The sequence below is a fragment of the Carassius carassius genome, chromosome 42, assembly GCF_963082965.1.
Source record: "Carassius carassius chromosome 42, fCarCar2.1, whole genome shotgun sequence".
Classification (NCBI taxonomy): Eukaryota; Metazoa; Chordata; class Actinopteri; order Cypriniformes; family Cyprinidae; genus Carassius; species Carassius carassius.
The window spans coordinates 23,257,242-23,273,801 of NC_081796.1; the positions used below are offsets into that span (position 1 = coordinate 23,257,242).

General features: G+C 35.3%; 1 protein-coding gene across 3 annotated transcripts in view; it reads right to left on the reverse strand.

Moving 5' to 3' along the window:
- The window catches only part of LOC132124244 (RNA-binding Raly-like protein), a 129,031-nt gene extending 112,777 nt beyond the window's left edge, over window positions 1–16,254 (reverse strand). The window contains exons 1-2 of one of the 3 annotated variants that reach the window (XM_059535180.1): window positions 16,022–16,252; window positions 15,303–15,408 (exon numbers count right to left, since the gene is read on the reverse strand). The gene's annotated coding sequence lies outside the window, so the exon portion shown is untranslated. Of the gene's footprint in view, window positions 1–15,302 lie in introns of all 3 variants that reach the window. The other 2 variants (XM_059535181.1, XM_059535179.1) reach the window with 2 other exon arrangements.
- Window positions 16,255–16,560: the final 306 nt, after the last annotated feature.

Genomic DNA, 16,560 nt, shown 5'->3' on the forward strand with positions numbered 1-16,560 from the left:
TTTTCTTTTTTGAATTGCATGCGCTGATGACTTCTGCCTATAATGTATATTAAGAAAGTATAAAATAGGGTCAAATTTTATTTCATGTTGACTTTGAAGGCAAAATGCAGCCCAGTAAGAAATCTGCAAAAATGGTGAAAGAAAATTTAGGGCCCAATGTGACCGCTTTCAGAAAATATTTTTTAAAAAGTGTGTGATTAAATAACTGGCTGTGTTCAGATAAGTTACAGGAATCTTGTAGTAATTCAATGAGAAATCTTATTTACTGTTGCGAACTCGGACAAACAAATGTATGAAAACCTTCTTCCTGTATCTTTTTGATAACATTTTTTGGACACAGAAGCACCACTATTCAAGTGGGACTTAAATACTGTATGCTATGGAGGGATATGTAAAAGATTTTAAAATAAATATTATGGGAATTAATTTGGAAGCAAGGGTTTACAGAGCCCAATGCAAGCAGGAGAAGTCTCAAGTAATGTTCGTCAGGATCGCAGATAACAATATCCCGGATCAAAACTGCTCATGTATCGCAGGCTACGATTAAATTAATTTACATTTAACCAGTTTAACACGAAGAGATAGTGAAATGTAGACCTTTGTTTATGTGTTTTTACCTACACTGTAAATGATGTGAGAACAGTTCGCTTTTTAGGTTTGTAATAGCATTGACTCACTAACATTTATGTTAGCTAGTTTTAGCTTGCTGAAATGCAAGATGACTAGCGTTCTGCTTGAGCAGATGAAAATTGTAACTTAATGAGAATATGAAAACCAGAAAATGAATATTTTTGTCTTCATTGGGATTGGGTTTGAATGCTTAGGGACATTTTGGTCTGTTGTTTGGATTTAGGAAATGTAATAACATAAATTATAATGCCTATCCTCTCAAGATACCTGGAGTTAGTGTTATAAGTACCAAAAGCACATCATTTTTCCATTTTCATAGCATAAACACTATCAAACTGATGAAAGCTTTGGATCTTCCAATGTTTCTCTATGGCGCTGAAACCTACAGATGTCCGAGTTCCGCTCCCCGTGCAATTAATACTCGACTGCCATTGGCTCATCTGCATTCGAGGGGAGGGGCTTACCGATAGGTCAGTTGTTGAGAATAAATGGGGAAAAGTCACGTTACAGGAGGCAATGCCTCCATTGCGATATGATTGGATATGAATGGTTATGTAGAACTGTGATTGGTTCATGCGATAAATCCTGCCTCGTGTTCCTCACGGTCCGCTAGTGTGCCCAATTTCGACTCCTGACAAATTATTACCCCCCTCATTCAAATCGCTACCTGATTGCCTAATCCTAACCCCTCAGGTAAAATTTAAAGTAAATCTCTGTGTGTGTGACCAAAGTTAACTATTAAAAAGAATAGTTCACAAATAAAATATTTGTTTAAATTGTTAATGTCTTGGTTTATACTTTTGGAATAAAAGTAAAATGCTTAAAAACACTTGGCTTTAATAAATAGATTATTGATTATATTGTTCATGTAAAAACACATGAAAATCATATATATATATATATATATATATATATATATATATATATATATATATATATGCACATTTTGTTTCTATGGAACTGGCACATACAAATAATCTCGTAAAACAGATGCAAATCCAGCTGATTGGTGGCTGTGACTCTTTATAGCTGGAAAATATTAATTAGAGAGAAAGGATGAAACAGTAGTGAAAGAGAAAAGGACACACAACTGAACACAGTGACATTTCACAAAGCCGAACCTCATTTCACAACATCAACATGGGAAGGGAAGAATCAATAAGCAGGAGCAAGATGAGAGTCTCCACTGTCATCACAAAGACAGAGACAGATGCTGATATACGAACAAACCCTGCACGCGCACACCAGCAACACGCCTGCCATTTACGGACAGAAAAGGACAGATAGAAAGGTTAGTTAAACTGCAGTTTTTATCAGATCAGTGCCATTTCCATTCAGACATTTAGAAAGATGATCTGAAATGCTATTGCCAGGTCTGTCATGCCTGAATGTTCGTTATCTTTTGTGTGAAATGTGCACGCATACTATCTAATATAACACACACAAAATCTGACATGCATAAAAATTGCATTGGAACCTCCCAGACTCTCTCCCACAAATCTCAGAAACTTGTGTTGAAAAATGAATATACTACCCACTTCTTCTTTTCAGCCCAGCTCTCTTTCTTTCTGTTGCTCTCCAGCTTCCAATGCAATAAAGCTCTACAATGACCACTTTTTTTTTTTTAGCAGCCTCAGTTATGGAAGTATTTTTACCAATAAATTTTCTCAGTGGGGTTTTCAAACAATTCCTCGGTAAAGAGTTCTAAGCCAGTATACTTCCCAATCTTTTTTGTCTTTTATACACTCACACAGCCCCATAAGTAAGTCTTAAAGGGTTAGTTCACCCAAAAATGAAAATTATGTCATTAATGACTCACCCTCATGTCGTTCCAAACCCTTAAGACCTCCGTTCATCTTCAGAACACAGTTTAAGATATTTTAGATTTAGTCTGAAAGCTTTCTGTCCCTCCATTGAAAATGTATGCACGGTATACTGTCCATGTCCAGAAAGGTAAGAAAAACATCATCAAAGTAGTCCATGTGACATCAGAGGGTCAGTTAGAATTTATTGAAGCATCGAAAATACATTTTGGTCCAAAAATAGCAAAAACTATGACTATTTTCAGCACTGTCTTCTCTTCCGGGTCTGTTGTGATCGCGTTTACGACTATGATGAATAAAGTCGTTATTTTTTTACCAAAATGTATTTTCAAATGAGATAAGTGTTTATATACAGTGAGACTTCACGGATGTAAAATGAATGCGGATTCTCATATCATTTGCTTTCAAGAGAATTTGATTAGAAATATTTGAGTTCAGATTAATTGATTTGATTTCACGCTTTGCCATCTTGGCATATATGAGCACAGTTTGAGATCTTGTTGAGTGAAGATGCATATGATTTCTTTTTAATGATACAACCAACATATGTTTCACTGTATTTCAGGGAAAAGAGAGCATCACTACAACTTCTGAAAGTGAAAGTTTTACTGTTGCATAAAACAAATCGGACATTGTTAAACCCTTATGCTATAAATTGTTGCTTAGGTTTGGGAATAAGGGTTGATTCACCTGTGTTTGAAGATTTTTCTGCTGAGCATAGCTGATACAAATAAAACATTTGTAGTATTTCCCTTTTGCGTTGCCACTCAAGATTGACATGTTTTGCCTATCACTTCAGTCTGCATGTGGTCATCTCTTTTAAAACCAAAGCATTGGCATATCTTTAAGGTGCTTCTTTGACGGCAGCAGCTGCAGAGGTTGGCTCATTTTATCAGATTAGGTCGCTATGAAAGCATTACGGCTTTTTGAATGGCATACGTCAGAGCTGGCCCACTATAATGCACATGCACACATATCCTAACTTACGTCCACTATACTATCCACATCGACCTAAAACTTTGACATACATAACAACACATTCATACATTGCAAAAAAACATTGCTGCATGCATATCGTGATTTCATTTGCGATATTTCGATAATTCCAATATATAATGCAGCCCTAATTTTCACTCTGAAATTGCTAGTAAATTTATTTCAAAAATAAACAGCAAGTAACATTTAGATAAACATGTAAACCTGAAAAACTGAAATTGTATTTTCAACAAAAATTACTCCAATAGTCTGTTTTACAACTGTTTAGTCTATTTACAACTTCAATTATTTATTTAATTATTTATTTTCACTTATAGAGAACACATTACTCATTTACACTTATGAAACATAAAATTTCTGTTACACGCTTGCAAAAATGCAAAAAAAAAAAACTATAAAAATAGTCATCTATTTTCCCCCTTTTTTCTGAATTGTATTCTGTTACCATGGCAAACGTTCACAGATGCTGGTAGTAAAAATGTGCTATTATTGCTCTTTTCTATTTATGTGCATACTGCATACTGTTTCCTTAATGACCTCAATGATATCTGTTCATTTCATATTGTTTCAAAACCAAATTTTCATCTCAACCTTTGTTAGTAAACTTTTTTGTCATACTGTCAGGATAAATTAACGTTTGCATTGACCTAGAACCTTTTTTTTAACAGAAAAGCAGCGGCTTCAGATTTCAAGGTGAGACGTCTCATCAGCTTACATCATTCATCAGATGTTCCCATCCACATTCAGCGGACCCTCATGCTTCACTCTAAACCATCACATCCTCAAGCAAACCCTGGGAAATTTTGTACGAGCACTGCGTTCGCCCTCTGAACACCTTAAAGCCACACACATGCAAATAAATTTTTCATCCCTTTATCTTGGTCTCTCCTCATGTGAAAGGAAGAGGAAATTGAGGCCGCGCTCCATTAGAAACTGATCGGCCTCGGATGCTCCCATTGTGGCTGGTAGAGTAGTGGGAGCAGAACGAGAGAAAGATTGTCGGCTGCGGAGCGTGTTTGGGTCTGCCTCTTATAGAGTCTAACCAGAGTTGATGCAATCCTGGAGAAACTAGAGTGACCTGAGGAGAGCGATCCCTTCTCAAGAAATCCAGTCTAATGACACTGAGCTTGACAATAAGATGATGTAAAATCCGGACTCAGGTTTATCAAGAGGTGGGCGGCTCATGCAGGGGGTGATACCACTGTGCAAGTCTGCATTGCTAACGTGGGCCATTGAACTGAATTACCTGCCTACAAAAAGAAAACTAAATCAACATGATTTTTAAAATTACTTAAAACAAACGCACATTAGGAAGAAGAATAAATGCTAAATTATGATGCAGTAAATTAATATTTTGTAAATAAAATATCTTAAATATTTATATTTTTGGTCCATCGTTTAGTATTATAGCAATATGCAGTATAATATTTAATTTGTTTATTATCCTCTGTGTCATTGCAAATAATTAAATTGTATGGAAATGTGAAGTAATGTTTTAAATAAATAAACAAATAAATAAATAAAATAGATTTGAAAATAAAGGAAAATCAAACTGTTTTGCATTCATAAACATGTTATAAAGAATTCAGACCCTGTCTAGAGATCTAGAGACTAAACTTTAGCTGATGTGAGTGCACAATAAACATACTTATGTTACAAATGTGGGAAAACAATAATATAAATTAAAAATAATAATAATATATAAACTTCTGTATTATTCACTAATATTTATCAATTATTAATAATCATTTTTAAAAATAATTATTATTAGAAAATAAGTCATTGCAATATTTATTTTGCTGTAATTTATGCAGATGAAATAAAAAAAATATTTAGGTCTAACTTAAAAAAAATCATGATATTACCATAATTTCATTATTATTTATTATTATTAAAGAAAAACATATTAGTGGTTTTAAAATAATTCCACTATAATTATTTATTTGTAATACAGTAAGAACATCTCTGTAATGTGTAATGAGTAACCTTTAACACTCAAAAGTAAAACAAGAATATAGATAGAAAAAATGTGCTTAAATGGTCCTAAATTCGGCTTCAAAACAATATAACATATCTTTCTTTAGATTTTAAATTGAATCGTGACCAGCATGTTTTCATGAGATTTACCCTGCATTTGATATCTCTGGCCTGAGCATACGGTTCCAGTAGATCCAGGTGCATTTCAGCTGCTATTGGCCTGACCCAGCTACAGCTGATGTGAACCATATGTAGTAGTAGTGTATTCATCACTGATGGACATTTGGATGTAGTGTTACCCACTCTCCCAGCATCTGTCCAAAACCACCTGCTCACCAGTTTGGACCAGCACATAGCCAGACCCATACTCAGAATACGTGCTCTGCATTTAACCCATCCAAAGTGCGCACACACACACACACACACACAGAGCAGTGAATACACACACACACTGTGAACACACACCCAGAGCAGTGGGCATCATTTATGCTGCGGTTCGATGACTTGCTCAAGGGCACCTAAGCCGTGTTATTGCCAGCCCAAGATTCGAACCCACAACCCTAGGGTTAGAAGTCAAACTCTCTAACCACTAGGCCACGACTTACCCTTTGAAGTTTGACCATGAGTGTGATGAGGCAATAACAATAAACATTATGATGTTAACCATCACCATTTGCTGAGGCCTAAAAAGGATCACAGCCTGTTATTTTTACTCTTAAGTAAACAAATCTCTTTATCTTCCTTCTTCCTAACATTGACTACGGTGCCAGGAAATACAGTAACATGCGAACACAGGCTGTGAAAAAGCATTGAACGTACTGAATGATTATGTAACCAACAGAAAAAGTCAGTGAATGAATGTAAACAACCTCTCACTGGGATGAATCCAAAAAACAACCACTATCTTGCAATTAAGAAATTGTTAGCTGCTAAAAATTGTTCTACGTATCACTGTTTTCCAGTGAGCAGGTCTGGATCTGTTGACTTAAATATCTCAGAGAGATGATTGATTCTCTTCTCTCGTTAAAACGGCTGGAAGAGCCAGAGGAGCGTGTGGGAGGAGCCAAACTCTACTCTAGTAATAAATGAGGAAGGCTGATTACAGCCTTTACAGTTACAACACACACCGCAAGACTGCAGGCTGAAATAGAGAGACAAAACACCAGTGCAACAAAGACGGTCAAAAAAAAAAAAGAGACAAAGGAAGCTAGAATATATGAGATGTACTCCTCCATTCTCTTTCAGTCAAAACAACCACCCCCTGTATAGAAAGGCTTTTCTTTCAGTTCCTTTAAAAAAACTCTTCACAAACACACTCATAGGATAGAATGCCTCGTTGGAAAAAAGGGTGAAAGTCTATCCCGTGGTAGGGAGTAAATAACTAAATGTAGCCACAATAGTACTGCATTTTTCACTATGTGACTTTTGCACAGCAGCTTTCAATACTGCAAAGCTTTGTAAAAAATAAATACAAATAAAATCAGAAATAATCTATAGATAGATATATAAATTCTGAATCCATAGTTTCCACAAAACTATTCATCTTTTTTCAAGATTTATAATAATAAGAAACGTTTCTTAAGAAGCAAATCAGTACATTAGAATGATTTCTGAAGGATCGTGTGACACTGGTGACTGGAGTAATGATGCTGAAAAGTCAGCATTTAGTCACAGGAATAAATTACCTTTTTTAAATTAATGTTAAAATATATTCAAATAAAAAAACTGTTATTTTAAATCATAATGATATTTAAAAAAAATAATAATTATGCACTTTTGATCAAATAAATGCAGCCTTGGTGAGCATTAGACACTTCTTTTGAAATATAAACAAATCTTATTGACCCGAAACTTAAACAGTATAAACTACTATTACTCCTATTAGCTATAGTTAGCTATAAAGTAATAATAAATAGCTATAAAGTATAATAGAAATATACCATTATGTATACAGTATATACCTATATATATATAGTGCTTTCACAGCTTTGTCACAGTATAACTTAAAGTCAACAGCTGATGGAGCACACCTCTCCTTGATGCTGGCAAGCCGAGAGATCTGCACTTAATAGAGTTCTGAAAGGTGCTGGTCTGCCCTTAATAAATAACACACAGCCATATAAGATGACTGTGATTGTGTTCGTGCAAAAAAGAAGGTGGGAGCACTGTAAGACAAACCAGCCTCACCTCACTTTAAGGCTGGGGTTTCAATCATATGCATTAATGAAGATTTTATGCAGGCTGATATGATAAACAGAGAAGGATAAATATATTGGGATAGCTTGTGCATCCCAAGCGAGACAAATAGTGGGGTAAAACGACATCTGTGGGATGCGGGACACAGTGCCGCTGAAATAGGCTGTGAAATTGATTCCATGAAGTGAATCATGATTTAATCTGCCACAGACAACCAGGTATACATTTTTGCCAGTAAGAAATAAACATTAACACTTATGGCATGCAGCATATAAACATGCATTCTCAAGGTTGCATTATATTATTATAATGTTCCCCAGTTGGAACTCCGTGACAAACAATGCCAGCTGGACTGAAGTGTCAGAATAAAAAGTAAAGGAGGTCTGTGAGCAAGAAGTTAAATAGTAGTCAGACATACTCTCTGAGCTGATATTAATTAATCTTGTGAATGTCATCATTTAATTATTGAGAGAGAAACCAGGCAAATAATGCAAAGACCCATTTGAAAATGCAAACTTGGACACACTTACTCTTTAGATATTCGTGGAGGGCAGATGGATTATTTGCTCTCATGGTGCCCGGGTCTTACTGTAAGTGAGCTCTAGGAAGACACATTCATATAACAGACTGGACTAAGAGCTGATTGGCTGAGAGAACGGAGTCTTCAGCAGCGAGTAAGTGACAGGATCAAACCACAGATCAGATCACACGCTTATTACGCCGATGCCCCTAAGAGTCAGATCTCTCAGTCCAGCCCATTTACCTGCCATCAGCCAGAATAAACAGTAAAATAACTCTTTCTGTGGTAGAATGCAATCAAAAGCCTCTGAGACTGCACTTTGAGTTCACCAAATTAAGACAGAAGAAAAATATTACGATAAATTCCATGATAAATTATTTGATTAATATTTAACAAAAAGTTAAATATGCTGAGTACAGTTCCAATAAAATAATTAAAAAGACTTGATTCCATGTCAAACTGAACAAGCAAGAATTTTAATTAAATCTTTTTTTTTTTTTTTTTTAAACATTATGCATGTTCACTACCTTCAAACGTTGGAATGGTAAAAAATTTTATGTTTTTTAAAGTCTCTTCTGCTCACCAAGGCTGCATTTATTTGATTAAAAAAAAACAATTAATAAAAAAAAACAGTAATATTGTAATATATTTTTTTGAATTTTTTTTCAAATAACTGTTTTTTTCCATGTATTTTAAAATGTTTTTTTTTCTGTGATCAAAGCTGAATGTCAGCATCATTACTCCAGTCTTCAGTGTCACATGATATTTCAAAAATCACTTTAATATGCTGAATTGCCGCTCAACAAACATTTCTTATTATTATCATAAATGCTCAAAATAGCTTAATATTTTTTAGATAATTTCAGAATTCTTTTATAACTATAAAGTTATTTGAAAGTTATTGAAATTATGATTATTTTTTAATTTGATAAATTTAATGCATCCTTTCTGAATGAAAGTAATTTCTTAAAAAAAAAAAAAAAAAAAAACTTTGACCCCATACTTTTGAACAGTAACGTATATGAGAGAAACAGGAAAGGAACTGATTCGATTGTTAAAAAAAAGGAAAGTGAAAGTTTGAAAGGAAAGTGTTAAAAACAACAGCCAGGAAATCATTAGGGCAAAAAAATAAATATGAAGACAGATATGTATTGATAAGGTAAACAGGGTCAAATTTAAATTCATGTAGTCTTGAATTGCTCCCTGTGCTTTGAAGCTGGTTAAAAACTTGCACAGATCAGATTGACATTAACAATCTCTGGTCTGATAATGTCAGTGAGCTCAATCTAATGATTGGCTGAAACTCAAAATATCACTTAGGTTAACAAAACAATTTAATTGGAAAAGTTGGTGTAGCACATGTGACCGAAGAGATTGTGCTTAAGGACTGTATTTTTAACTCGAATGCTTTAACATAATTGCCACTTAAAAGCTCTGCTAGATTGCCCTTGTTCTTCAGAAATGGGATTGATTGTTCAGAATATGATAATTCAATGAAGAATCCTCCCATTTATCAAATTTACAGGTCTCTGAAAAGGGAAACGGATTCCTGCGAGCTTATCAAAGCCCAATGCTCATCGCCAAGGGTGAGCTGCTTATCTGCTCAGGGGTACATGAGAGGTTAGAGACCATGCTAAGAAATAAGCTCATTGTGAACTCAAAAGCATTTATGTCCTTCATCACTGTGAATTTTAGTTGATTAGAAAATGAGTCTAGGAAAGCAATGAAGACTTGTAGTCATTAGATTATCATTTAGAAATTTCACTGTTAAAATGTCTGTTAAATGAGGCAACACTGTCAAAGAAGACACTGACGAAGTCTTGTGTGCTAGACTTTTAAAAGTCAACATAAAATCTAAATTTACTTTCAGAATATAACAACAATCTTTTGTGCCCAATTAATAATTGCACAATATTTGAAAGACAAAAAAATAAAAAAGTTTGATGAATTGATTTAATCTAAATTACTTCCCACTTCATCTGATGTCATCTAGGCTGTGTAGGTGGAGTATAAACATGTTAACTAGTGTAATATATATTTCAGTTTTTTAACTTCGAAATTTCATGTTTAATACAATGTGTTACATGGCATTTCTTTGTAATTGTTTGTGACATTTAGGGTAAATGTATGTATTAAGCTCGCTTCCAATTCTGAGCTCAGATTATAAAAAATAATAATAATAATGTATTATCTTACTTGATGTCTTAACCAGTTGTTGTGTTTCTTACTATACACCTCCTTTTTCAATTTCAAGTCAATCAGATAATTACACACTGTAATATGGGTCTCCATGTGTTCACACTGTCTGGTGGCCATATTTAAAGCTGTCTGAAAACTTTCACCAAAAGAGGAGCCCCGTAAATTTGCATTTTATTTTAAGGTAAGTTCTTCATCACAGGCGTTACTGGCTTGTGCTTTTAAATCCATAATATTATAAATTGACAGTTCATTGCTGGTCTGTGGTTTTACAGTGCTGTATTTTTTTTTAAGATTTCATATTATTTTAAGGTGATCTTAAAAATCACACAGCTTCACTGTGACATCAGTAAGAAAAAATATAATTTCATAGATGTTGCTAATAATAGTTTTTTGTAATATGTATGAACTTGATGCATAATCTAGATTATTTATTTTGCAATATCTAGTCATTTTAATAAATATTACATGAAATGTATCAAAAATTGTTGCTGCTCCACTTAAGCTCAGTGTGCTCTCTTTAAGCTCTTCCACACTGAACTCTATGTAAATAGTTCATAAACACACTTTAAATATTAACTGATGGTTGTCTCTTTAAGTTAATCTTTATAAAATGATTAATAACTTATCTTCCCAGCTTTAAGATGACAAAATCTAGACGCAATTATAGTTTATGCCCAAAGACGAAAGAGGCATGTCATCCATTCAAAGAAAGAGCAATCAGAAATCTGTCATATCTGTCCAGGAAAAAAGCAACTAAAGGCTGAAATAAAATACATGACTTTTAAAATTTGTACAGATTCTTAAAACACCAGTGTATGATGTAATCCTCAGTTGTTTAGTGTATGATGGCCATATTTCTTTTGAAAGTGAAGTGACATTCAGCCAAGTATGGTGACCCATACTCAGAATTTGTGCTCTGCATTTAACCCATCCGAAGTGCACACACACAGAGCAGTGAACACACACACACACACACACACTGTGAGCACACCCGGAGCAGTGGGCAGCCATTTATGCTGCGGCGCCCGGGGAGCAGTTGGGGGTTCAATGCCTTGCTCAAGGGCACCTAAGTCGTGGTATTGAAGGTGGAGAGAGAACTGTACATGCACTCCCCCCACCCACAATTCCTGCCAGCCCGGGACTCGAACTCACAACCTTTCGATTGGGAGTCCGACTCTCTAACCATTAGGCCACGACTTCCCTTAAACTTAACTTCCCCTATTTACAAGTCACAAAGGAAAACTGTGCATCATACATTAAATGACTGATGATCATACCACTTCCAGTCCTTCAAGTTCTTCCGATCACAACAAACTCATCCAAAAATGTGTGCACTGTTGCTAGAAAACACTTGAAATGAAATGATAATGTGTTCTAAAATCTGCTGAAAATATCAAACATGGTTGATCTCCTATGACTGGATGGAATCAAAGTCTAAAGCTAAAAAAATGCTGTCTGTGACCATCATACACTATGTGATTTTCTATTAAACATGTCTGCTCAAATCTACAGACTGGCTACACAAGTAAAATGTAAAGTTGAAAATGTTTCATTGAAAGATGTTCATGATCATGTTATTTGGAACACAAAGAAGATATTAAAAGCTTAAAATAAGTCAAAATATGTGTATTTTAGTTTATACAATGAAAGTGAATGGGGTCCAACTGTTGAAGAACAACGTTAAGAATAAAGAAAAGTTTCACAGAAAGAATAAAGACAGTCAACAAAAGCCATGAGTAAGTGATGACAGAATGTCCTTTTTGGATTGAATAATCAACTGATAATGAATCTAACAGTACAAAAGTAATTGAAATCAACTCAACCGAATCAAATCTCCATCCTACGGTGCCCGTAAGGTGACTTGTTTGGTTTACTTAGTTTTGTCGTGGCCACGAAATAATAACTCGTGGGAACATGATAATATGTCGTGTCCACAAGATATTAATTTGTGGGAAGGTTATATTAACTCGTGGGAACATCATATTATGTCGTAGCCACTAGATCATTTTGTCGAGGTAACGACATCCTTATGTCGTGGCCTCGAGATGCTATGTTGAGGGAACAACATCCATTTCTCGTGGCCACGACTTCTGATGTTGAGGGAACGACATGTTTTTCTCATGGCCATGAGTTTAATGCATAAACAAACCTGCGTGACCATAGCAACCTTGGATTATCAAAGATGGATTCATTCATATTTTATCTTGAATAAAGTAATTATTATATTAACCATATGATTTGGCTACCAGGCTGTATTACATGCAATCGTCAGCATTCAAATGAAGTTTATAATAAATAAATATGACATAAAGTGCATAATAAAATATAAAAACTTTTTTTATCCATCCTACAGTCTTGTAAATCCATTAACTGATAGTATTTCCCACGTAATATGTGTACATTATTATTATTATTAGCCTATTATTATTGGTTAGATTTTTTTATTTCGTTTATATTCATTTTTTTGCTTCAATTTCGATCTCTTTACTTAACATTCTGAATACTTTTGTAAATAATAGCATACTGTAAATGCTCAACATTAACATAAAATGTCATAAATGCATAAAATGTAAATGCATACATTTTATATGTATAAATAATATAATAATTTCTTAATTCAAAAAAAAATATTAATGAATCCATCTCTGATAATCCCGGGTTGCTATGGTCACGCAGGTTTGTTTACGCATTAAACTCGTGGCCACGAGAAAAACATGTTGTTCCCTCAACATAGCATCTCGAGGCCACGACAAAAGGATGCCATTCCCACAAGTTATTATGTCGTTGCCACGACAAAACTAAGTAAACCGAACAAGTCACCTTACGGGCACCGTACCATCCCAACATTTCCTATGTCAATAACACCAACACTAAGAGATCAGCTAAAGTCGACATAAAAACAACATCCCAACTCATTTTACTTTCATAACATGATGCGTATAGTACACTACCATTCAAAAGTGTGGGGTTGGCATCATTTTTTATGTTTTGAAATAAGTCACTTATGCTAACAAAGGCTGCATTTATTTGATCAAAAACACAGTAAAAACAGTAATATTGTGAAACATGATTACAATTAAAGATAGCTGCTTTTATTTAGTAAATTTTAAGATGTCTTCTGTGTTCCACAGAAGAAATAAAGTCATACAACGATGTCAGCAATTGAGGAAAGAAGTTTCATTTTGAAGTGAACTATCAGTCAAATGTAACTGAAACAACTCAACAGAATCAAACCTCTGTAGTTTCCATCCCAACATTTTCTATGTCGCTAACAGGCCCTGTTTTTCCCTCTGTGACAGATCAGAGACTGTAGTTCAAAGGGGTTTTAACTCTGATCCTTTACATCCTGTTGCTTTGGCAGTGTGAGAATTTTAGACCAAGACATTCCTGCAAATTCTTCTGGGTACAGAAGAGCATCTGGCTGTAACGTCTGCAAGAAGACAACTGATATAAATAACAAAGCAAATCTTAAGCAGATCAGGAAATAAAAATCAACTAACAAAACGTGCACCAAAAAATTATAAAGTAGAGCCAAGTTAGTCAGCCAACACACACACACAAAGTCCAGCTCTACTCAGATGGCGGGCACATGTCCAGCGTAAACAGTCCTTTACTAACGGAACAATGTTTTATTCATGAGTGCAAAGCCATCTCCACACATGAGCTATTATATTTCTCAACCCTCATTTATAGCTCTCATGTGCGACGCCCAGATAACAGGGGAAAATTGCCTAGAGGGCTGAGATGACACTGCAGGAAGTAACGCTGGCTATCATAACACCCAGCTGGAAGGATGACAGAGAAAGAGACATTTATCAACACAGCAGATGTGCACCTTTCAACACACGCCATGTACATCTCAATGCAGCGGCGCACCTTCACAATCAATACAGCGCCTGACATTAAGACAGAATCTATAGATATTCTGGGGTCTAGCTGGAAAAGGTGAAGCTTAAGATGAAAAAACAATGCACAACAGCGGTTATTGCCATGCCCGCTCACACACACACCTTGCTGTGTCACTGATCATTGCTTTTAGGAACTGTGGGAAAGCATGTGTATGGAATGATATTCCGGACATTATTCAAAAGGAATTGCAAATTGTATTTGCAATTGCGTTTTCAATTTGTGGACGCATAAAATGTGACATAATCCAAACGCAAATGCAAATCGCGCATTACCGTTTGCATTTTCGTTTAAGCGAACGCACAGTGTCTGCCAAATTTAAAATGGATAGGCAAAGTCCATTTGCAATTGTGTTTCCCATGCCCACAGTTTCCCACAAGTTGTCTGGGCTTGCTTGCAGAGTGCTGAAATTCTATTTGTGAACCCATTCGCTATCCATGGTGCTGAAAGGAACAGCATGCTGGATCTCTTTGGAGATTTCAGTTTAACATGCTCATTAGTCTTTCTTTCCATTTGTGAGACATCCACATGTAATTTTAAAGCCTTTTATTTAATGCTCTCAATTAAATTTACCTGCAATAAAATGTGCTCTGTTGGTCAGTATATCCATATATATACCGTATATGTTCACCAGAAATCATCCAACCTCACAGTGAGAGTATTTGCAATCCAACACATAGTTACAGTCTGAAACTGTTGAAGATTATATCTAAAATACAGATAGCAAGACCAACTTACCCAGGCATTTGAACAGGCATAAAGTAAATGACATATGGGATGAATCTTTTAAATATATCATTATTAAGTCCACATAAGGTGAGGGAGACATCCACTTATTGTAATTTATACAATGATAAAGGTATGATTTACAGAGGTACCACTTAGTTTCACATTCACTTGCAGTGTGGTTATTCACAATCAAAATACAGATGTGTATTTGGTGATAAACCTCACAGCCAAATAATACATAATTCACAGATTAACATTTCAGAATCGCCTTGCTTTTATTGCAAACAAACATGTGCTGTAAGGTTTGATTTCTTGTCTTTATATACCTGCAAAGGAGAGTCTGTTCATCTTCGGCGAAAGCAAAGATGCACTGATTGATATTTTCCCAAAAGAAACAATTATTCCCTTCATAGTCAACTTAATTTGCATCATCTACGTGAAAAATGAGCACATCCAAAAATCACTTCACCTTAAAATCATCTGCAAAAGTATAAGGCATTTCAAAAGGAAAGAAAAACCAGCAAAAATAAACAAATGTGACAGCTAAGCTGCAAGAAAAGTTTCCATTGAAACGTCACCAGGTCTGAAAATGACTTTCGGGTTTCGGGTAAAGAAAAGACCAAAATAAAAGCAAATGCTTCGCTCGTTGACATCAAAATCACAAAACTCTCACGAACAACCGCGCAAAATACAAGCAAAGCATATCTACAGCAAAAGTCTATGGCAGAGAACAAAAAAGGAAAAAGGGTTCAAAACAAATATCATCGTGCATACGTAAAAATAGAACTGCCAAGGCCATTTAAAAACCAGTTGCATGATTTCACACGACTGCAAGCACGTACTTGGCCAGTGTCACTCAGTACTGAATAGCCCCGATAGGAATCACTGCATACTAAAAACTTGAGGTACGGATCGAAAAACGCCTCAAAACAACACTTTTTCAAATCTCAACGCTCAAACCCCAGCAAAAGGAGAGAGAGAAAAATAAAAAAAGAGCAAGTGAAAAGACAAAAAGGGTTACAAAAAGGCCTGGAAACGTACTCACCGAGTGGGAGTAAAATGTTGCGAGAAAAATGCGTTATGGCACAAAACACAGTATGGCGAATGAAGCGCGTTCGTTCTCTCTCAGTCTGTGAGCCTCGCTGCTGTCACGTGACCGCTGCTGCCTTGAGCTGACAGGAGACGCCGTTAGTTAGTCGTTATCATTCCACAATGAGAGCCTTCTGTGATTCTCCCGTTGTATTTTTTACCGTCTCTTTTAAGGTTGCGGAGCTCCCATGATGTCAGACTCAACGTAACGTCTAAATAGAGCCTCTCAATGCCGTCTTTGTTGTTCTTGCCGTTTCTTTTTTTATTTTGCGACGATAAACAAGTAAAGTGAGGTGTGTAGGAGATATTACAGCTGGGATAATGTCGTTAATAATGGCATGAAAGGCAGTTTTAGTTTCTCGCTGTTTATTTTTTTAATTATTATTATGTATTTTTTTTACAGACGTTTATATGATGCAAATATCATCGTGCAGCATATTCTTCATGTAGCATGTATCACGTCTAAATGAAAGCGCAGCTTTTTAAGCTACAGAC